At 33.5% G+C, this 24735-nt stretch overlaps 1 long non-coding RNA gene across 1 annotated transcript in view; it reads left to right on the forward strand.

Moving 5' to 3' along the window:
• The first annotated feature begins 9174 nt into the window (after positions 1 to 9174).
• The window catches only part of LOC111089147, a 51274-nt gene continuing 35713 nt past the window's right edge, over positions 9175 to 24735 (forward strand). Inside the window, exon 1 of the long non-coding RNA XR_002613477.1 lies at positions 9175 to 9224. This is a non-coding gene — a long non-coding RNA (uncharacterized LOC111089147). The remainder of the gene's footprint in view (positions 9225 to 24735) is intronic.

Raw genomic sequence — 24735 nt, forward strand, 5'->3', positions numbered from 1 at the left:
ATATGACCAATGGAATCACGTCGTACGTTTTATTCGATACTGGTTCCTAGCGCCCAACATTCAACTCTGAGCATCTTTAGGTTGTTGTTGTATCCCTGTTTCGCTTCATAACACGCCAGTCCCAAGGATTCTCGGTTGTTTTCCATTCTGTGTTTCAGTTGGTATCTGTGTCAACATAAATCTCTTAGAAACTTTTGCTTTTGAAACAGTTGTGGGCCGGGTGTGGCCCATTGGCTAGTGTGCCGAACTATGGATCTGCAGGTTTATTATTCGTAGCCCATTACTGAAAATAAATACCGCTCTCCGCCCTTAGGGACCTTTAGTACGTTATAAGGGTGGTGTTCAAATCCCATTATTCGGTCAGATAGTAATCGCCCAAGATGTCGCTCTAGTCTATCACTCCAGAATTAGATACGGCTAGGTTAGATAGACTTTGAGTAGCTTTGTGCTTATGTCCTTAGACAGGTAATAAGTCTTGGTTATGAATTAATTTGGTAGCTTGATTTCTTCCTAATCTTTTAGCTTCCAGAAGATGGTATATTCAATAAAAAAAAACATGCTTCTACAATATTCTTAAGAAAGTATTCAGTACAGATGGCATCCTTTTAACATCCCCCGTAAAGTATATTCAGTAGAAAGCAGGTTTTTAGAATGCTCTTGAAAAGGGAATTCAATATTGTTGGTAGAATGTGTACTTTTGGAATACCCGAAATTAAAGTATATTCGGTAAAAGTCATGCTTTTAAAATATCTCAAGAAGTGAAATCAGTAAAAGAAATGTTTAAGACCACCCTCAAGATGTGTGTGTGTATGTGTATATGAAGAAGTAACTTCAGAAAATTTCATTCTTTTGAAATACCCTAAATAAATAAGGATAATATAAACTGTAACTGTACAATGCCCTTCAGTAGCCTTACGCGAATATCTGAAAACAAAGTCTATTCAATATGACTCCCATCTAAAACACTCAAGAAGTTTATTTACTTTCTCGAATTCCCTTGAAAAAAATATTCTGTAGAAGGCATGCTTAAGTATGTTGAATACCTTAAATCAATGGCTCTTGAATTTATTCTGCTAGAACCTGTTTCCAGGAATGTTCGGTTACGACGTCCTACCACTGTAATATATTTGTATACGCAGAGTGCAGCGCTATCTACCGAGTTCTGTGTACATAAACAATGGAAGTACGTTATGTATAGAACCACAACAAACTAAAATGAATATGTTTCGTTTCTTCTTTTAATTTATATGTAAGTCAGTTTATTTGTTTTGTTTTTTATAACTTGCATACATATATATATGTCATCATCAAAACCTTGTCGAAACGTTGTACATTTGCTGTTATGTTAAACTTATATTAAAGTTTTTCTTCATTACCCATTTAAGCCGTCTCCAGCCATTATTATAACAAGTTAATAAATATATTACATTATTTATTTTACTTAATGGGTGTATCACGATATAAATATTGATAATTCGTTGCAGCTGGGCAAGTTAGACATCTTGAATAATTGCAAGTATTTTTTTCATGACTGTTTGTAGCATATTTTAATACTGTTAAATAGCGAGCTAGGGTAAGAACCAGTAAACAAATGAATGTCAGAGAAAGGAAATAAGAGGAACGGATAATAAATGTACACCTTAACACCATTTTACATATGAATAAATAAAGTCTACTATTATAAATTACATTAAGAATATATAAGCGATAAACTCGGTACTATATAACAAGGATGAGAAAAGTATAGACAAATATGGGATTGGATGTTTATCTTTACTACGACGGCGCACTGTGTTGTTTAAAAGTGAATGCAGTTAAGTTGGTTAGAAATATTTTTGCCAATCATAATTTAATTTTTCCCTGGAATAGTAAGAGTCTCTGCCATTGTGTGAGGTTTCGTGGTGTACTAGCCATTTCCAACAAGACAGCATAATTTCATTATTATGCAAGACGATTTTTGCTAAATTTCTCATATACTTTTTATCCAAAAACTTCCAAAACGTTTTCTACATCTCTGTGATGTTTTATTTGTGATGCTGTTTATTTTCGATAGCTAATACTTCATTTATAAAACACGTCAGGTGGTGGTACTTCAATTATGCACTACAATATTTTCGGGTTTTCTGCGTCTTGATCATACTTACACCTGTTTCTTCCTTTTTGCCGTCTTGATCATACATACACCTGTTTCTTCCTTTTTGCCGTCTTGATCATACTTACACCTGTTTCTTCCTTTTTGCCGTCTTGATCATACTTACACCAGTTTCTTCCTTTTTGCCGTCTTGATCATACTTACACCTGTTTCTTCCTTTTTGCCGTCTTGATCATACTTACACCTGTTTCTTCCTTTTTGCCTTTTTCAGCACTTGTTTTACCACCACGGACGTTTAAAAAATACATATCGCTAACTGATAACTACAATGTAATAAACACGCTACCAATATAATGCCAGGATACCTGTCATTTTATATTTTTTACAGAGGAATGAAAGGTATAACTCAAAGACCTATTAGCTGACCAATAAAACTAGTTGTCTTATTAGATTAGTATTACAATAAATTTATCAGTAAGTGTCTTTCTTCTTAATATAGATATACGAGTTAGCAAGTAAATCGGAATGTGGGAAGGGTGTGGAAAGAACTCTTGATTTTAAAATATCCTCAAGAAGTTTATTCAGTAGAAGTTTTACTTTTAGAATATCCTTGAGACGTTTATTCAATAGTAGTTTTGCTTTTAAAATATTTTCAAGAAGTTTATTTACAAGAATCTTGCTTTTAGAATATCTTCAAGCAGTTTATTCAGTTGAAGTATCTTTAAGAATATCTTCAAGAAGTTTATTGAGTAGAAGTTTTACTTTTAGAATATCCTTGAGACGTTTATTCAATAGTAGTTTTGCTTTTAAAATATTTTCAAGAAGTTTATTTACAAGAATCTTGCTTTTAGAATATCTTCAAGCAGTTTATTTAGTAGAAGTATCTTTAAAGATATCTTCAAGAAGGTTATTCAGTAGAAGTATCTTTAAGAATATCTTCAAGAAGGTTATTTAGTAGAAGTGTCTTTAAGAATATCTTCAAGCAGTTTATTTAGTAGAAGTGTCTTTAAGAATATCTTCAAGAAGGTTATTCAGTAGAAGTGTCTTTAAGAATATCTTCAAGCAGTTTATTTAGTAGAAGTGTCTTTAAGAATATCTTCAAGCAGTTTATTTCGTAGAAGTGTCTTTAAGAATATCTTCAAGAAGGTTATTCAGTAGAGGTGTCTTTAAGAATATCTTCAAGAAGGTTATTCATTAGTAGTCTTGCTTTTAGAATATCTTCATAAAATTTGCTCAACATAAGATAGGTTTTAGAATACTTTGAAGAAGTGTATTCGACAGAAAGCATGACCATTAAGTTTTCGTTTAGTTCGTGTTCTGAACAAAATGCTTGCACCTAGAATACGAAAAACAGAAGCGGAAAATGAATGATCTTTCGTGTTTTGACAGTAACTTAATCAATCGTCATTGTTATTTCATCTTCCAGCTGCATGTGTAAGACTCCTTCCTTTATAAGCATGATTACTCTTTTTCAGGACAATCTAAGATCAATATCCTAGTAGCATCACGTGCATCCAAAGTATAACCACTTCTATATGGTGCATGTGTTACTAGCGACTGTCTGGCGCCGCCGTCTTTTGGTAGCATTAAAATTGTTGCGTTTAGGTAATTTTAATGTTAGTATTGCTGGGAAGAAATTATTTTTCTTTCCTTTTACGACGTTTTTGGTGATTAGTATTTTATCTACACTTAAAATCTGAAACAAACTTAGACTAATCTCATTGATGTTTACTTAAAACTTCTGTTTGTCACTCATGGATCTCAAGCAGAAGACATAAAAGGAGAACTGACTTGATAAATAACCAAAAAAAGTATCAGAGCTATTATTCAAGTATTGTCCCATTGAAATACGTATAAAAAAATTGTTACATCGATTTAAAGTGTGTGTTAACAGCAACTTTGAAAAAAAATGTAATGTACAGAAAAAATTTACGTGTGCAGATAAGATACTTACAAAAAAATAAGTTTAGCATACTTAGCTATCTGTAAGATAATTTTATGTAGATTATAGCTGAACATTCGACCATTTTTACAGTATTATTTGTGTAAAATGAAATAAATAAATGGAATCTGTTAGTGAAAAAACCACCGGTATTTACTCACCATTTACCATAACGTCAAATGGAATCTGTTAGTGAAAAAAACACCGGTATTTACTCACCATTTACCATAACGTTAAATCTTCAATTTGAGTTTTTAACAGAAAAACATCTTCATACCTATCAAAATATCTAAACAATACAGCTTTGGGAGATGTTAAAACATGAGAGGTCAAAGGTCAATAAACCTATGTGAGAATAAAGAAGCAAAAGATATAACACTGTGAGTATAAGAGATGAATTTGGGTTATTTATGAAATGTTTTCGGAATTCTATGTATGACCGTTTTATTGTTGCGTGTGGGTTGATCTCCTTTGGGGGAGGGGATACTTGTTTTTTAATGTATTGATATTCATTTTTACTTTCTATTTAAGCACTTTAATCTTGGCCGAGCAGTTTTCCCCAGCTGGCTTGAATTTTTTAGCCAAAGGCAAATTTGATTTAACGTTTGATATAGCAGATCCAAAGATGCAAATAACGATAGCGACACGTTCTCAGATATCAACAATTCTACCATTTGTGCACTGGTAGTGACTCCAAAGGTATCGCCGATGACCATTATAGAGCATGCAAAAAATAGAATACAGCAAAGCTGCCAGATACATGAAAACAATTATGTAGTTCACATTCATCTCTTACGTCACTTTCACAGCATTATGTCGTTTTTCTTTACATCATGCTCACACAGGTTTCTTGATCTTGCCCCTCTTACGTCACTTTCACAGCATTATGTCGTTTTTCCTTACATCATGCTCACACAGGTTTCTTGATCTTGCCCCTCTTACGTCACTTTCACAGCATTATGTCGTTTTTCCTTACATCATGCTCACACAGGTTTCTCGATCTTGCCCCTCGTATTTCAACTCCTTTTGAATTTTGATATGTCATGACGTTCTGTATAAAGATGTCTTTCTGATAAAAACAACTTCAACTACTCAAAAATGTGGATTTGGAATTATCATAAATGGTGAAGAAATTCCTTATGTTTTAAACATTTTTAAATTATAGATTCCTTCCTTCAAAAGAAATAATGATGATAAAAAGTCAATATTTCAAATAGCACCATAGTCTACGTGAAATTCTCCTCGAATGACTTTTTATAAGCATCTTATTTGTATATGTAAAAATCTTTTTTTTTTGTACGTAACCGCTACCTCTCTAGACAAAATGTAAACGTTTTGTTTATGTTGGCCCCATTGACCTGGAACTGGTATCAAAAATTCCATTTTCTTCTGTATTAATACGATATACCACCTGGATAATAACTTTGATGTTGACGTTTGGTCGTTTTTCTTATAAGTCCTCCTTTAAAACATTGTGAAGCAATCGGGGCTAAAGATGTATGGATTATAAATTAATTTCAAAAAATGAAAAGTGTGACAACCTTCACGCTTGCATTTCATGCTGGTTGATGACATGTCCATTCCACGCTCACGTAAATATTTACGTTATATTTATATAATTTATATAATTTATATTTATATTTATATATTTATATAAGAGTAATAACGTTCGAACTTTGTATAATTGTGGAAAATATAACATTTATTATTTGCCAGAGACAGAAGATTATAAGAAGGTGAGAAACCACAAATGTATTTCGATGTTTCAGAAAGTGTGTATATCAAACATTAGAAACAAAGCAGTTTTCGTTCATGGCCACATTTTATTTGTTCTACTTTGAATATTTTTTTTAGAAGCTTGTTAAATAATAGATAAAAGAAACTAAGAAAATAAATAATATTAGGATAGATTTTTTTCCTCTGGTCTTTGATTTATTTCAATCGTTGTAATATAAAAACTAGCGAAAGATGGTCTCTTTTGTGCTTGCATGTCATTGATTGTAGAAATTCTCTCCAGTTTCATCTTATAATTTAACATTTTCGTTAGTTAGTTCAAGGTCGCAGAGTGGTTGTCAGCTGATCAAAATATTATTTATAAAGAGGTGATAAACCCAGAATATGATTATCAATTCTGATGAATCCAGAATATATTTATCGGTCTTTTTTGAAATGGTCTACAGAGTATTCGCCATGTGGAAGAGATAGTGTATGATCAGTTGTACATTCATTATATCAGGATTAAGCATGATATCAGTGGTTTTGTTTGCTGGACTGTGGAGCTGAGGTTCTGTGGATTCGCGTTCCGTTACATTGTGGCCGTGTGTGCGTTATAAGAGTGACAATCAAATCCCACTATTCGACCCCACAAGATTAACCCAAGAGTTGGTGGTGAATGATGTTGACTAGCTTCCGTTCCTCTAGTCTATCACTTCAATATTAAGGAGGGCTAGCGCAGTTAGGCCTCGTATAGCTTTGCGCGAAATCCAACAAAAACAAAAGTAGAATATTTTAGTAAATTGAGAAACGTTTTTCATCATTATTTCGCGGTAGAACATCATTTGCCGCCATCTTTATTTTTCGTTCTGGGGCATGTTATTACATGGAGCCCATATGCTGTTTATCTCTTGAAATCAGATGCCCATCATGATTAATTTTAAAAATTGAACACAGTATCGTACGTTTAAACGTATAACGTCCTCTTATTAAAGTTAGGGCTCTCGACTCGTAATCTGCGGGCCACTAGTTCGAATTCCCGTCACCGAACATGCTCGCCCTTTCAGCCGAGAGAGCGTCATAATGTGACGGTCAATCTCTATATTCATTGCTGAAAGAGTATCTGAAGAATTGGCGGTCGCTAGTGTTGATTAACTGCCTTCCCTTAAGTCTATCACTGTTAAATTTGGGACGGCTAGCGCAGATAGCCTTCGAGTAGCTTTGTTCAAAACAAACGAAACCACTTATTAAATTCTCAACTTTCCACCCCAGAGCTAAACACTAAACAACTATATATTGCACATTCAACAAACACCCCAAAACAAAACACACAATATCCTTCACTCAACAACCAATATTTGTGAAGTAAATGTTCAATATTCTAGAATTAAATTCATGACGTTCCAGAAATAATCATTAAGCATCCAAGAGCTTATCACTCGACATGTTAGAAATCAACACACAGTATCATACAGTCGAAAAGTGATATTGAATTAAAGATATAACAACCTCAATAAAAAACCCAACATCCTATTAATACTAGCTATTAAGATTCAATGTTCTAGAATTATACGAATTATTCTCTATATAAACACTGAGGACTTTGTAAAGTGAACGACTTGAGAAATCATGTTTTGTTTTTCAGTAATCTCAACATTCGAAAGGTACGAGTTTGTAAAGTAATACTTGTTTACTGCGTGTGTGTGTTTCTGAAGGTTGACTAAACATTAAAACATAATCATTGGTTTAAACATTAGTTGGCTCTTTATCACTTTAGCTTGAAAAACATAACGAAGTCAAATACAGTTTAGAATAAAAACTGCTATTTACCGAACTTTATGAAGCGTATTTTAAACATGGGCTGAGCATAACGAGGCCTGCAATTGTTACAGTAATATATATAAGTATATATATATCTTAAAATATCATTACGTTGTTTGTAACAAGAAACTTTATAACAAGGTATGTTTCACATCAGTGATTCCGATATGTATAGGCCCAGCATGGCCAGGTAGTTAGGGCGCTCGACTCTCAATCTGAGGGTCGCGGGTTCGAATCCCCGTCCCACCAAACATGCTCTCCCTTTCAGCCATGGTGGCGTTATAATGTTACGGTCAATCTCACTATTCGTTGGTGAGAGTTGGCGGTGGGTGGTGATGACTAGCTGCCTTCCCTCTAGTCTTACACTGCTAAATTAGGGACGGCTAGCGCAGATAGCCCTCGTCTAGCTTGGCGCGAAATTCAAAACAAACAAACTGATATGTATGTGAAAGTTTTGTTTTCTTCCGTGAGGGTGACAAAACTTGTAGCTACAGTCACTTTAACACGACAAATTTGACACCTACGCGTATCTAACAGTGGATAATCAAAGTTGAATACAGAACAAGAAGCTATTTTATGCATATACAACAATTGTCTAGTGAGAGATAACTACTGAAATTATTTTATAGGGGAATGTACATGCATGCTACATATCTGTTTTACTACCCGTTTTACACAAAACAGATAGCTTATTTATTGTGCAGGTTTACGTAAAACCAACCAACCAAACTAAAAAAAAAAAAAAAATGGTTTCATTATTGTAAAATCTACCCAGACAAAATTTGCACTTCTGTATAGAAACGTTTTATATTTATGTTATATTAGTCATTAAAATTAGCCCCCAGTGGTTTAACAGTAAGTATGAGGGCTTATAACGCTAAAAATCGTGTTTCGCTATTTATGATGGGCAGAGCATAGATTGCCAATTGTGTAGCTTTGTGCTTAACAATAAACAAACGAACAAAAATGGTTAAGATATCAAAGGGGTTGTGGTGAAGGGCAACTAGCAGAATCCAAACTTAAACGTATCTCTTGGTATAATCTTGAATTATACAAGGGAAAAAATGAATTAGTTGTCCAGTTTTGAGACATTAATTAATGTAAGAGAAAGTTTGTATAAAATCAGTTTGATAAGTCATCATATTTTAAGCTATTATAAAGATCACCTGTAAATCAATTGTTCCAGTTAATATCATAACAAACAGCATTATTAGGCTAAGAAATCGCATTTATGATATTTGTATTAATATTACAGACTTGTCAGTTGAGAGAAAACTCACGTATAATATTATGTTCTCCAAGTGTTATGGTTAAAGAAAAAACTTCTAATGTAAAGCGGTTTGATTAGTCGTTAAGATAAAATGCCCAATATATTATTTCTTGCGGTAAGATTAAAGATATTGTGGCTTTTTAATACGCGAATTTAAAGTAATTTGTCACGCAACTGTTAATTGGAACTTTTTAAAATATCGAAACAGTAAAAACTATAATTGTTAGAAAAACAAAGATTTGGTGTTATTTTAGTGATCGTTTGAGATCTTAGGTTCTGGTTTCCCAACTGTGAAAGCTAAATTGATATAATAACATTTGTTTTCTTTCTTGGCTGTAGCAATCTCCAAAGAAGAGATTATTCCAGAGTTCGACCATGAAAACGAGGTAAGCACGTTTGTTTTCCTGTTTATTAAAGTAAATAAAACTATTGAAGTTGTTAATATAGCAAAGAAGAAATGGGACTTGGAGATTGGCAAGCGTTTTAATTATCGTTAAAAGTTACTTTAGAAGTATTTTGTATTAATAACACACTTTTTTGTATCACTTAGGCTCCCCCAAAAGTAGAACACATATAAAGACCAAAAATGACAAAATAAATATAATTATATAGTTTGGTTAATTATTAATGTATCTCAACAATTGTTATACTGTAGTGTGGACGCCTTTTACAAGCTAGCGAAACATGGTTATAATTAACTATACTTGTCATAAGCCATTATGTTAGGCCTGTCATATATAATATATATATTATAAAACTATAATAGGCCTAACATAATGTCCTATGACAAATATAATTAATTAATGTATCCCGCTTATTTGTATGCTTATTCTATTGTATTACTTCTTTGTCTTGTAACTTACGCTTTATTGCTTTTTATGTTACTGAGTTCTGAATATTGTATTGTAGGGGGCGCTGAAATTTTATTCCATACATTAAACTGGCTTTGTTAAACCATTAAGTACGGCTTCAATACATGTTCAGTATGGCGTTGTTTTCAGTTTTAAAATTCGAGTGTTTTAGGTAATGGTAAATCGATAACTTACCATTGTTAGTATATTTATGTGTTTTGTGAAACATTGTAGTGTTTTTTGCTTGTTAAATCTGTTTCATCACCAGCGTTGACTAAACTTTTAAGCACACACACAAATGTTAACAATGTTTATGCAATGACTTGAGCGAGAAATACAGTCCACACATACGCTTCTTTTATTATTTTTCCTTATTAGGTAATTTTTCTCTGGTGTATATCCGGTTGGTAATATATTCCGTCTACTTATAATACCTTACTTTTCAGTCATTATTTTGTGTTATATATTGTTCCATCCGCTTAAGGTAAGGAAGCTTGGTCTTAAACTTAACTCATGTTTCTCCATATAAGTTTTGACGACTTAATACTCATAGTCGCACTGTATTCATTATTTTACGTAAATACTCTTTACATAATATCTCTTAATGGCCTGAAGCACTTCAACATTTTTGAGTTGTAATGTGTTACCACAATTGTTTCGTAAATTTTCTTAGGAATTTTTTAGTCTATATTTTTTAAAAATAAATATTTGATTGTTTGTCTGAAACGTGACGGGTGCGCTTCTCATAATTTTCCTCCGGATTTTATGTACTTACTTACTAGCGAGAGACGTAATGCTTCAAGGCTTATTTTTTGTTTGATTTTTGAATAAGTTTGACAAGAACCGTAAGCCATTCAGATATCAAACTTGACACAACAATCCCCACCAATCTTATAACATGGCAGTTATTCGATGCTTAGGCAACTGTGTTTTATAAGGACTTATACATAATTTGTTCCGTATCGATTTTTGTTTACGTACAAAACTTAGTGTTTCAAAACATGTGCAAAGAAACTAAATAGTTTTCAGTGTTGTTTACTGGTGGCGTTGCAGCTTACAAGCGAGAGAGAAAATATAAAAATATTGATTAAACGCCAAGCAAAAATAGTCCTCGTTTCTCATAGTATACTTTTTTAAGCATATGTTATTGCTTGTTTTATGTTGTGAAAAATTGCGCAAACTGTGTTTTGAGTGATTATGACTAATACCCATTGATCACTTTGTTGTCTCGTAAAATATATTTTAGTGCTATATCATATTTAAGCCTACCGTCTCTGTGCTGATAAAAAAAAAGGGGGGAAATTAAACTTCCTATAATAAACCAGATTGAATGGAAAGAATACGTTTCAGCTATAAATCAAGTGATGATTTTTTGCATAATTTGGAAATGAAAGATAATGACAGCGGTATGTTATTAGATCACAGACCCAATATTATTGGAATAACGCGAAATAAACTTGTTTGAAAATTTAACACTCTCATAGGTACTAATCTAATTAGTTCTTTAATATGAGGCTTAACTTTAATTGTCGGCGTCTTAGAAATGCATATTTCTGTTCATATTCTTGAAAGTTTATATCACAGTATGTAAAGATTGTGTACGTTGTATTAAAACGATTTTGGAGCCTCACCGAGTCATAACAGTCCATGTAGCCACATCCTGTCATGTTCTATGCATCTCCACAATAGCCCTTCAGCGTAGTTTCCATTGCAAGAGGCTTCGCCGTAAGGTTGTCGTGTCCGAAGCGCACCACTTTTCCCTGCAGGCTTTCCATAAACCAACTTGCATACAAGGACGATGTTTTTCCTGTGCCTGTTTCAACAGTGCGATTGCACAGAAATTCATAGGCACTGCGTCCGGCAACTTAACCAATGTATGGAAAAGTATGAATACTCTTTTCATTCTCCAGCTACTTAAGGTATTGGGTGATTGAATGGAAGGTATGACTAGAATCCTTATTTTGTTGAATCCATAGCCAATTGGCCTAGTTTCTATACATATTCAGCATTTCTGTTTGGTACAAAGAGTCCAAAACATTCGCCTGATAGTAAGCAGAATTCACCTTGGCCTTTGTATCTGCTCTTGAGATCTCTAAATTGCTGCTAGCGCAGTATCATGAATTCCTTCGAACATATTGCATAACATGGTATGTAACAATTTTGTAAATTGTTTTTCTACTCTCCTATAGAAAATGACATGAGACGTGTTACTGTTATCAAGGTACACATAGGCTTCGTCGAGTATCACTACAGAGTGCTGTTGTTCCCAATCTAGGTACAGTTCATACACATTTGGTCTTTTTTTTTCCGATATGTCATGGAAGTAACTTGTGACTAGTGTCGCTTGTCTATACGAAAAGCCATCTTGATTATGTTGCTTACTGTTTCCTGTGACACATTGACCACTTTTGCCATTTATCTTTGTGTTCGTGGATTATCACCTATTACAAATCTTTGTCTACACGCCTGTGGTACTACTTGTTGCACATCCCTTTATGGATGATCCTAGTACCCCAAGTTGATCCATATTTCTTTTATTTTCCAATGCCATTAAGATATACTCGTCTTGGGAAATCTAAATCCCTGAAATGAACACATTCTTATGATATAAGTGTATAAATGTTTTGCGTCAGAAAAGGCTATTACATATTTACATAAAACGTGATAATATGTGTACTTACTTTCTTAGTTATACACGTTCTCAATAGCTTTATAAAAGGAAATAATGGTAAATATTAAAACGAAAGCTTCAAGCAAGGCAACAGTTTGTTTTTAAATAAATTAAGAGTATTCCTGTTCAGTGGACAAGGGGTCATTTTAGGTCGCCAATGAGGAAGCAAAAAAGGATATGCTAAATCTAGTTATAATGTTGAATACCGTTTTAGTATTCTTCTTGAATTAAATAATTCAAGATATTCCAAAAACAGTGCTGAAAAGCGGGATTATGCTACAGAAGGGTCATAGTTTATTTTAATCGGTGAAGTAGACTTGATTTCTATCCTAGCTACTGGTGTTGGAGAGCTTGTGTGTTTCTATGAGAAAAAAATATTTAAAATTTTGCCTGAACAACTCAAATGTTTGTATTGTAGATGTGTAAATTCCCATATATATATTTGAAAAACAAAATAAAGCTGAGCTTTATTTTATGGATCGAATGGCTGTATGTGTATTATGGATAATTCGACACTAAAGATTCTCATAAATCTACTTTTTTTTTGTAATTATAGATGTGTATCCACGTCTGGTAAGTTTAACTTTCTTAATTTGAAGAAATTTGTTTAAAACTGTAATATTCAAGAGTTTTTAAAATTTGACCTTTGCTTTAGTACAGTCTTCCGGTGAAAAATGCTATAAAATCAATCTTCCCCGTGGATTAAGTTGATGTTTCTAAGAAAAACATATTTGGTTCTTGGTCAAGAAAACAAAATTTAAGTATGGTTTTGAATAATGTAATTCAGGTGGGAGATATTGTGAACACAGAGAACAAGTTAAACTAACATTTTTTGAATAATGTAATTCAGGTGGGAGATATTGTGAACACAGAGAACAAGTTAAACTAACATTTTTTGGATAATGTAATTCACGTGGGAGATATTGTTAACACAGAGATCAGGTTAAACTAACATTTTTTAATAATGTAATTCAGGTGGGAGATATTGTTAACACAGAGATCAGGTTAAACTAACATTTTTTAATAATGTAATTCACGTGGGAGATATTGTTAACACAGAGATCAGGTTAAACAAACATTTTTTGAATAATGTAATTCGGGTGGGAGATATTGTTAACACAGAGATCAAGTTAAACTAACATTTTTTGAATAATGTAATTCGGGTGGGAGATATTGTTAACACAGATATCAAGTTAAACTAACATTTTTTGAATAATGTAATTCGGGTGGGAGATATTGTTAACACAGATATCAAGTTAAACTAACATTTTTTGAATAATGTAATTCAGGTGGGAGATATTGTTAACACAGATATCAAGTTAAACTAACATTTTTTAATAATGTAATTCACATGGGAGATATTGTTAACACAGAGATCAGGTTAAACTAACAATTTTTCAACATCAAATCGCCAGCGGTTGATCAATGGTAAGTTGTGAACCTATATTGCTAAAATCTGAGGCTCGCAGCCGAGTGTGACCTAGTGGATGGCGTTCTGGACTGTGGATCTCGCTAGCCGTCCTTAGTTTTGAACTCCCTCGGGGTTAAGCAGCTGGTCAACAGTATCCATTTCCAACTATTGGGGTAATATATTCGAATAATGAGATTTAGCGACGTCAGACTCGCCTGTCCAGCAAGGTAACGACTGGACTACGCCCAGCCCCTTTTTAAACTGGAAACAGTTGTACAGGTATACATTACGGATCTTAGAGATCTATAGGTCTTAGTTTTTTTGTTTGGTTTTCAGTATTATCTGGATTTTTGCCCAGACTTTTTGACACCCGTTAAAGGTAATATCTGAAAATGTTCTGACTCTGAGATTTCAAATTAATTTCTTATCATTATTATGTGGATCTTTTTTGCAACACGTGATGCCGGTCTTCAACTTCTTCAATATATATTCATGAAATATCTTGTATATGATTCAGAGTTGGTTAGGGCGCTCGATTCGCAATATGAGGGTCGCGGGTTCGAATCCCCGTCCCACCAAACATGCTCGCCCTTATCAGCCGTAGGGGCGTTATAACGTGACGGTAAATCCCAGTATTTGTTGGTAAAAAAGTAGCCCAAGAGTTGGCGGTAATGACTACCAGCCTTCCCTTTAGTTTTTCACTGCTAAAGTAGGGACGATAAGCGCAGATAGTTCTCCTGTAGCTTTGCGCGAAATTCAAAACAAACCAAACCAATATGATTCAGGACCTTTGCAAAAACACAATTTTGTCGTGCAGTAAAGGGAAACTCAATATTTAACTCAGGAAAAAGTTAAATTTTCGTGTGCGCATCATTGTCTAATAAACAGAACCACTACTTTAGAGAATGGAAGCAGCTTAATAATTTTATACAATAATACATGTTATGATGTTGTGCACATACAGTTGTTTCCATGATATAAAATTTATTGATTTCAGCGTAATATAACATAGTGCATATTAATGCTGAAAATGAACTCGGTGCGTTGCAATTGTAATTGATTTTGGTGATGGACACATATATCTTTTTCTTCGTCGGGATTCGGTCCATGGACCTGGGAGGGTCAGGTTCAGGGTAGACCTATTCCTCCTCGCACACACACACACACACATATATATATAACCTAAATAATTTGTTATTTTGAAATATGTAATCCGACTTTGATGTATCAAGTGTGATAATGAAGTGTTCAGAATCTCCCGATTCAAATCAGATTTAAGCAACGTATATTTATATCTGCATGTTTAGTTGACATACTATATCTTTAACTGTTAACAGTGTGATTTACAGTTTGCGCAACATTGTCGGAGGGAAGACTGGGAGGTATGTGGATGATGACATACAAAGGAAATTACCTACGACGGAAACACTGTAACGCAACGTCTAGCTACTAGAGAGTTGTTAATATATAAAGATGCTAACACTTTCTCAACACTCACAGCCGAAGAACAATGTTTAAAATATCAAAGCTTATATTTGCACACACTCTGTAACGCACCATCTGACCACCAGGGGGTTGTTTAGGTACAAAGAGGCTGAATTCGAACACTTCCTCAACACTCACAGCCGAAGAACAGTGTTTAAAATATCAAAGCTTATACTTGCACACACTCTGTAGCGCACCGTCTGGCCACCAGGGGGTTGTTTAGGTATAAAGAGGCTGAATTCGAACACTTCCTCAACACTCACAGCCGAAGAAAAGTGTTTGAAATATCAAAGCTCATACTTGCACACACTCTGTAGCGCACCGCCTGGCCACCAGGGGGTTGTTCAGGTATAAAGAGGCTGAATTCGAACACTTCCTCAAAGCTTATACTTGCAGTAGACTAATTTTGCTGTGTGTTGAACTGCAACGCCAATGTTTTTTTTAGCAAGCACTCTTACAAAGGCACAATTCCAAGACCAGCGGTAACTGGATTAGTGGATCAATTGTTTAAGGACGGGAAGCGTATCTAGCAGTTGGCATTAATAAACAACGTTCTGAGACCATACGATGCTTCATATAGTTGTTCTGTTATTATGAATTATGAATCATCGTGTATAAACATTAGTCCTGTTTCTATTACGTCACTGACGAACATATCAAATGTATGTTATAGATAACCTAACATTATTTACAATGACTTTTGTAACAATGAAGAACAATGTTTTTAACATCACATCAAGTTATCGTTTTTAGATTGAAGAATGGATCTGTGGGGAATTAAATTCTTTCTGTTATCCAGCAGTAGTTTTACAAGTAGATACATGTTATTAATATATGACCGTGTATTGCTTTGTAATATATGCAATATCGTTTAGAATTTTTTTATTCGGTAAAAGAGATCCAATTACCAAATCATGAATAAAATATCATATATGCTAGCACCGAAAAGAGTCGATGACGAGGAACCCACTTTGAGACTAATAATGGCTGGAGACGGCTTAAATGGGTAATGAAGAAAAACTTTAATATAAGTTTAATTACCCATTTAAGCCGTCTCCAGCCATAATTATACGTATATATATTCTTATTCTACAAATCTCTTAAAACTACTTGCAAAATACGTATAATTAGTTGAAGCAAGAAACTGAGGAACGAGTCAGTACAATTTAATTGTTTTCAAAAGTAATTAACACAAATTACACGTTTTAAATAGTTTATGTGTAGAGGAAAATTAGCCTATTAGCCTGTCAAACAATTTGATTGGGAATCACTTAGGATTCAATAGTCTAGTGATTGCTAATCTAAAACAAATCCTTAATTAATATAATTTTCCTTAACCCTTTTCTTTTCCCTCAGGCTGTACACTTCTCCCATTTTATTCAGTAAATAATGTTCCAAAACACTAAAATACTGTATGTCATGCTGTGTTTATAAGTTATGCTCACATAAAATCTTTTGAAACCGAAGCATATTTCATTCACCATCAAAATTCGACCAGCAGGTCCTGATAGAACGGCCACGTAAATCATTTGAACTTTTTTTTGTAGTTTTGTTTATATTTGATGAATTTCGCGTAAAGCTACTGAAGGGCTATCTGCGCTAGTCATTTCTGATTTTAAAGTGATATTATAACGCATCCACGACTGAAATAACAAGCGTGTTCGGTGATGTGGGGCGAGCCGAGTACCCTAATTACTAGACTATGTCAGGTCAGGTGTCTTAGAAGTAAATTATTTGGAAAATTAAATGTGTATCGTAATGGAAATTTTATAAAATTGATTATTATAATTAAACGATTTAAATGAAATTATAACATTGTTGGTCAATAATATGGGTAAAAATAACCTTTACATTTATGTACGTGTGCAAGCATCCAATTCTTGCATTCACTTAAATGGTTGCACATTTTTAGCTGCGGCATAGCGGTTCATTGAACGGCTCTGAGTTTGTTTCTTTTTCTTTTCAAGTACAAACTTTTAGCTCATAGCTCAATCATCTCTTGACCGATTAGAGATCTAATTACAGTTTTGGACTCAGGAGGTCTAACCCTTTCGATTGGTGTATTTTACCACGCCCAAGTTCTCATAAATGAACTTATTCTAACCCCGCCTAAAAGCATTTCAAGTACCGCGGCTATTCAGGATTCCTTCTTGTTATGTATGTTTTGAAACTGAAGCACAACAAAGAACGCTGAAAGATTAAAATATCAATGTTCTTTCTTGTGTTTTCTCTAATTTGTTTTACAGCTCAGCCATGTCCCCCCCCCCCAGTGACACAGCGGTATGTCTGCGGACTTACAACGCTAAAAACCGGGTTTCGATACCCGTGGTGGGCATAGCACAGACAGCCCATTGTGTAGCTTTGTACATAACTATAAACATTTCGGCCAACTGTGCATATTATCCTATAAATTACTACCATCATTATGAATGCATAATAGATCGACTTTTGGTACTTTATAAAAGAATGATACAAGAAATAATTCTCTCTCATTATACCAAACATAAAAATATGATGATTACTTATAATAACTTAGTGTGTGGAGTTAATCATGTTTGATGACTAATGCATTGAGTTAATATTTGTTTCATATGTGATAAGCAATGCATTGAGTTCATGATGTCAGAAGAACACGTGGATTCAAGAAATCTTAACATAAAATGATAAAAACCCTATAATCCGAGCGCTTTCGAAAGGTGGACTTTTCTTCTTCCCGTTTTATAAGTAATGCATTCAGTTGATATTCGCTTGCTTTTATTTAAAAACTGGTTGCCACGACATCTTAGTCGTGATTATCTACGCTATCCATCTCCAATTTTGAAGCAATAGACGACAAGGAAGACAGCTAGTTAAACCACCACCGTCAACTCGTGGGCTAATCTAACCGAGTAGTTAGATTTGACCGTCACTCTTATAACGCACTTTCGGCCCCAAATTGCGGAGCGCGATATGTTTTTGGTGTATTACGATAACGTCACGCTAACTGCTTAACCAAGATCGGTCTCAACATGATTTACGAAGCGTGGATGTTAAAAGAAAGCCTTATGTTTTGTTATTCAGATATTTTAGACCGTCTGACCTGTTTAACCACACAAGTTTAGGAGTTTTGAGATAGCTTGTTCTATTAAAAATGATAATAATGAATATATGAGCATCCAAAGATTTAGTTATGAATTTATTCTTTTAATATATCGCCATTTTAACATTCGTACCTTGCCCGTGTTAATTTACATTTATAATAACTCTACATAATAAATCCTGATTTGTTTATCTTGAAGTACAGTAAATAAGAAAATAAGCCTGAACCATTTACTAAATATATACTGACTAATACTGGCAAACTAATATACCGAGAAATGTCTAAGCAAGGTTTTCACATTGAACATTTTCACTTGAATTTAAACTATACATTATTTTTTCTATAAGAAGAAATTGAAATTTAGCAATTAGAAATAAAGTTATATGAACGTGATATGCGCATCATAATCTACACCCTTTTTATTTTTCATTTTATACGTATCACCATAGCAACTTGTTTTGTGGTAGTTGTGTCATTCATTGCTTTGTCGTTGTTTGTATTTATCGGCATTGTTTAGGACTACTGGTGTGTCATTTTATAACCATCTGTAAAACGAAACAACGTGATTGAAAACTATAGTTGTATCAGCACTTAATTAAAATAATAATAATAGTAATTACCCCAAACAAGTACAAGCAAAACTCGTTCTAGATAAGGTTCTGGAGAATACTGAAGTTTTATTATTATTTATAAACCCCTCCCTATAACTTAGAACGACTTTTAAAACTTGCAGTGTTGTATTTTCCCCACTTCCAGTCTGATAACTTTAACGCAGTAATCTACGGTCATTTTCTTTGGTTTCTGTTCGAGGGAGCTAAAGCTGAGCAGTCTGAAACCTAAATCGGTTTGACACAGAACATAAAACTGCCATTTCACGCTGATTTCGTCTGTGTTTGGCGAAGCTTCAGCTCATAATGAGTTTGATGTACCGGTTCTAAAGTTGTCTGGCTGATAAATGACATGAAATATCTGCTGTTCGTGTTTGAACTAGATTATAACTATACTTTAGAAAGTGAAGTATCCACCTATCCTTCTGTCTATCCCAATTTGTTAGGATCTGTGAAATAAAATAATAAATAATCATCTTGTACTCTCCAGTTAACCCTTTTTTTGTTGTTGTTTAGAAAACATAAAGATTTAATGTACAATATCAGTTTTTAAAAGCTAGATTACTAAATAGTTTACAAAATAAATGACATTATATATGGCAAAAGTAATTCGTAAATTAAAAGGATTATGATTCAAATAACCAACAATAAAGACTTGCAGGAAAACTTGTTGCATTGAATGTTAAGTATTTTGCTGTAATGTCCTTACAATGTTATGCACATGTAACATAGACTTGTATGCGTATTTCTGTGTGTTATATTTATATTATATACTAACTGAAGTTTCGTGAATTTTATTTCATTATTTTTGTAATATTATTCAGAATAGTTTGATGACTTTTAAATCTTAGTACAGTTCTATTCGTTTTCTAGTAAATGCGTGAAAATACAAAAAAGGTAGTGCTATACAGTAAACACACTATGGAAAATTAAGCTACTGCTCTATTATCAACTGTATTAAGTCGTTTATAGAACTAGTAATTATGTTTACTTAATATAGTAACAGTTCATCTTGATGGAATACGTTTATAAATATCTCGTACCCATTTGGAAAAAATAAAATGTAGCATGTGTTTTTTAATGTTAAATACCTATTTTATTATAGACATAATAGTCGTGAAATGCAGGATTGAATGTAGTTTTGTTGAAGTAAGTGACCGACACTTGTATAGTGAAGATTGTTCCTATATACAGCCTGCCCCGACATCTATCGCTCGAAATCAGCGCCGTATTTCTCATGAAATGTCCGTACAAATTCAAGTATTCACCTAAGATTTACATAAGATATTTCTGTGCATCTCTGTCCGAAAGACCCAGGTTATTATTATTATCTGCTAAAATCATGGCATTTGACATACATTTACAGATTTCGTTCTATGCCTTCAGTTTCTGAATATCATTTTTAAAGATGATATTCAGAAATCGGACCTTGGCCTAGCTTTAGGCTTACCAAAAAGCGAGTCATTCAGCAGATTAAACATATTTTTTTTCATCTGCTTTGATACCTTTTGTTTTCTGTCTGATATGTTTGGTTCGAGTATACAATCATTTAATATTATTTTCTTTCGAAAAATGAGTCTCGTGTAAAGCTATTCTAAAACGAAATTCATTTTCCTCACTTCTAAAGAAGAAAAACCATGCAATGTTTGTATTTGTTGTTATTTTTTATTTTTAATCTATAACGCACAAAACAGGGATGTGAATAGCCAAGCATATCACACGAAATAGCTACTGTCAAGTTTAAAACATCCTAGATGTAGCTATAGATAATTAAAAGCAATATTTGAATGTTAAATAAGCAATTAATGATTTCTTTCGGTTAAATTTACAGTAAAGTACTTCACAGACTTATCCTACAAACATTTGTTTTTTTGTTTGTTTTTTGGTATAGAATCAAACCGTGTTATTCTGAGAAGATGATCATATATTGAAATTTTATTGTGCTAAGGTAATAATATTGTTACACTATTTCTGAAATATAATTTTAACATCTGGTTACACTTAAAAAATTACATAGTTCTTATCGATTTTTTTACGAGGCTTAAAACAGTAGCTGTTATTATGCCTTTGCGTGAACAAACTTTAGTTTAAAAGTGTTGAAATCAAATCAAATTGGATAAAGGCAATGTTGATTCGGTGTTGAACGAATCAAAGATATTTAAATAGCGCGAGCACGTGTATGAAATGGTTCTGAGCTGTTATATTCAACACAAGACAGTTGAACTTATTGTAAGTAAACAATCCAATTTCAAGAAGCTGGAGATTACTTGTTTCGAGGTATATCTGCTCTTTACTTTAATAGGTCGTGTATGGTAAAAATAACGAATATTTTAAATTCAGCAAACTCAGTCGACACCGAAATGAATCTTAAAATTCATTTAGAGAAAATTTTCAGTCAATAAATATATAAAGTTAAATCACAGGGTAAGAAATTATTAAAATTTCCGGTATCAAAATCCCCCCCCCCCCCAAAAAAAAAGTGGTTCAGCGGGAAGTCTGCAGGCTTACAATATTTGCGTTTCGATACCGTGGTGAGTAGAGTCCAGATAATTCATTGTGTTACTTTGTGCTCAACACCAAACTAATCAAAAGTGTTTACAAATTAACAGCGATAATATATATTATTAGAGTATTTTTCTGTATCCTTAAAGTTATGTTTAGAATAAACTCACAAATTTTCTCGTTTTTTTAAATAATAGTAAAAAATATATTTCTTTGTATGTTTGGTTAAAGCCTGTAAATCACGTTATTACTTTTTTTGTATACTGATGACTGGTGTAACTTCTTGTTCTGTTTTTCAACGCGAGAAAAAGATGATCCTATACAGTTTGTAGGCTTAATCTGTGACTACTTGGTGGTTTTTTTAGATTAATATGGAACTGTTACCTCTGATATGCCACGATGACCGTTTCGGATACAGCCCAGCTAATTCATCAATAACACATTGGATGGATAACCTGATTTATCTTTATTAGTCGTTTCATATTGCACTATTATAGCCAGATGGTGAAAGAAATGAGCTTGTTAAATCAAAAAATTTTCATATTATGAATAGAAATAGAGTAACGCAGTGTACAAACAAATGACGTAATACTGGAACGTACAAAAAGCCAACTACCGTATATAAATGTGGGTAGGAAACGGAAGATATATTACTTTAGGCTTATAATTAGATCTATCTAAGGGTAGGATGACAAAGATTCTGTTGAGTAAAATCTAAAAAAGAAGAGCAAGAGGCAGACAGAGACTCACTTAGCTCGATGACATCAGAAAATGGATTGGAGAGCAGAAGCTTAAGTTGGTGTAAGGAATAGAGAACAATAATGGTCGACCCTCGGAATTTGGGAATGCTCCATGATTTACTGGTTGATGTAGTGGATTCTACGGCAAAATATTGTGTGCTATATTAATGAGGAAATAGATTAATTAACCATAGAATTAGATGTATCGTTAGTAATGTACGATGTTAAATTGTTTAATTCTGTTGATTTCTGACCATCCTGTTTTACAAATGCCATTATCAAACTAAGGGTTTTATATTACTGTAGTTTAAACTACTTGTATTGGGCGCGGAATGGCGTTGTGTTAGAGCTCTGAATTTAGAACGACGGAATCCGTGCAGAACTACAAAATATTTCCCGCACTTTAGGCTATGAATTCGTCAGTACCTTAGCTTGGATGGTTGGTGGTAGGATACTTCTGACTACCATCTGGTGATCAGTTTGTATAATTTTCTTTCTACAAACGTATAGTTTGCCAGATATTCAGTAGTAATTTCAACCATAGTATTTTTAGAGAGATGTATTAAACTGCCTTGTAAAGACAAGAATTGTGCTTCATTTTATAACCGGGCCTGGCATGGCCAGTTGGTTAGGATGCTCGACTCGCCGTGGGGACGTTATAATGTCACGGTCAATCCCATTATTCGTTGATAAAAGAGTAGCACAAGAGTTGGCAGTGGGTGGTGATGACTAGCTACCTTCCCTCTAGTATTTCACTGCTAAATTAGGGACGGCTAGCGCAGATAGCCTTCGTGTAGCTTTGCGCGAAATTCCAAACAAACCAAACCATTTTAAAACCCATGTTGCCCATTCATTTTCCGTTTACTAATTCATTCTTTGTTAGAGGTTGTAACTGGTATGACTAAACTCATCTATATATATTGATCAAAAACAACTTGATATTAATTTCTATACAAATTAGGTGACATTCTTCGAGAAGAATGTACGAGGGTTTATATATAGACTAGCAGATGCTCCTTGAAACATTTCAACTGTAAATTTCCTAAAAATAGTGATGAATGAATATAAAATGTGCAGTCAGCCCCAATGCCTTAGATTATATATGTAATATGATTGTCTAGTGGGCCGTTTACAGCCGTATTTTGTCATTTCATGTGTTATTTCAATAAGGAAAATTAAATTGCGTTTGCTTTTAAGCAAAGAAGACTAACTATAATGAATTATTGGCAAAAATGTTTAGTTTTCGATGCAATGAGTAAATCTGGCATAATAGAGCGCACAGGTTCGTTTAGTAGCCACGGGGATTTTTCCGTTGGATGCCACCGTTGCTTGTCATTTTATTGAGCGCCAGAAAAGATCGCTACCGAAGTGAGCGCTTTTTAACAGTTATCATTTCTATAAGAAGTATCAAAAGGGATATATTCAAATCAGTTTATTCGGCACGTTTCAATAAAATCATGCATGTACATAATACCAACAAGAAAAAAATATTGAAATATATATAAACCAAACAACAACAATGTTCTTAAACACGTTTCTCTCTTTATGGTTTTTTTCCGTTCATACTCCTGTCTTCGAAATATTTCTTTCAATCAGCCGACGAAGGAAGTCCTGTTTGTTTATGAAATTCCTTCACAAAAAGAAACATTTTTTCTTAGAATAATTCTCTTTGAATGTACTCTTGAAATAAAGCATTTTGATATATAGATATAGATAGATACATATATATTTCTTTACGATTAACTGTTCAGAAAATACAGAGCGTGACAGACAGTTGGCTATTATATATGTAGAATATTTATTCGAATTAACTGCTTAGAAATAAGTATGAATCGATGCCTGGTTTGACCTGATGTTTAATATGCTTGACTCACGATCTGCTGATCGCAGGATCGAAACCCGTCGCTGAAAAACGTGCACGTCTTGAGGGCATTGTAACATGATGGTCAATCCCATTATTCGTTGGTAAAAAGTAACCCAAGTGTTGGCGATGGGAAGTGTTGACTAGCCGCCTTTCATCTAGTTCGTCACTACTAAATTAAGGATGGCTAGCATAGATAACCCTCGAGTATCTTTGTGCGAAATTAAAAAAAAAAGTACGGAATTTCTCTGAGAACGGTTCTTTGATCGTTGAATGATAAATATATGCAAATGTTTGCTAATTATTGCTATTGTAAATACAGTTAAAGTAAATGTATATTCGTTATACAAGTATCATATATATTCTAGAGAAACTGTCGGGGTGTACTCTGTAGAGGGGTTATATATGGAGAGAGATTATTATGGTATTTAATTATTGCTTTATACTTGTACTGTTATTGTGATCTTTAACTGTTTGTTTGTTTCCATTCCTAGTTCTCATCAATAGATTCATGTGAATGCTCCATTTTAACAGATGTTTATTCTCTCTTCTGTAATCTGCCTCCTATTGTACTGTGAAGTAATGTTTAGTGACGATACACAAATATCATGAACATCCAAACTGTCATTATTTTCAATCTGAAAATACTTTGGTTGTATGTACACTTACAAAACATATTTAAAATACAC

This window comes from Limulus polyphemus, unplaced genomic scaffold, assembly GCF_000517525.1.
Source record: "Limulus polyphemus unplaced genomic scaffold, Limulus_polyphemus-2.1.2 Scaffold5371, whole genome shotgun sequence".
Classification (NCBI taxonomy): domain Eukaryota; kingdom Metazoa; phylum Arthropoda; class Merostomata; order Xiphosura; family Limulidae; genus Limulus; species Limulus polyphemus.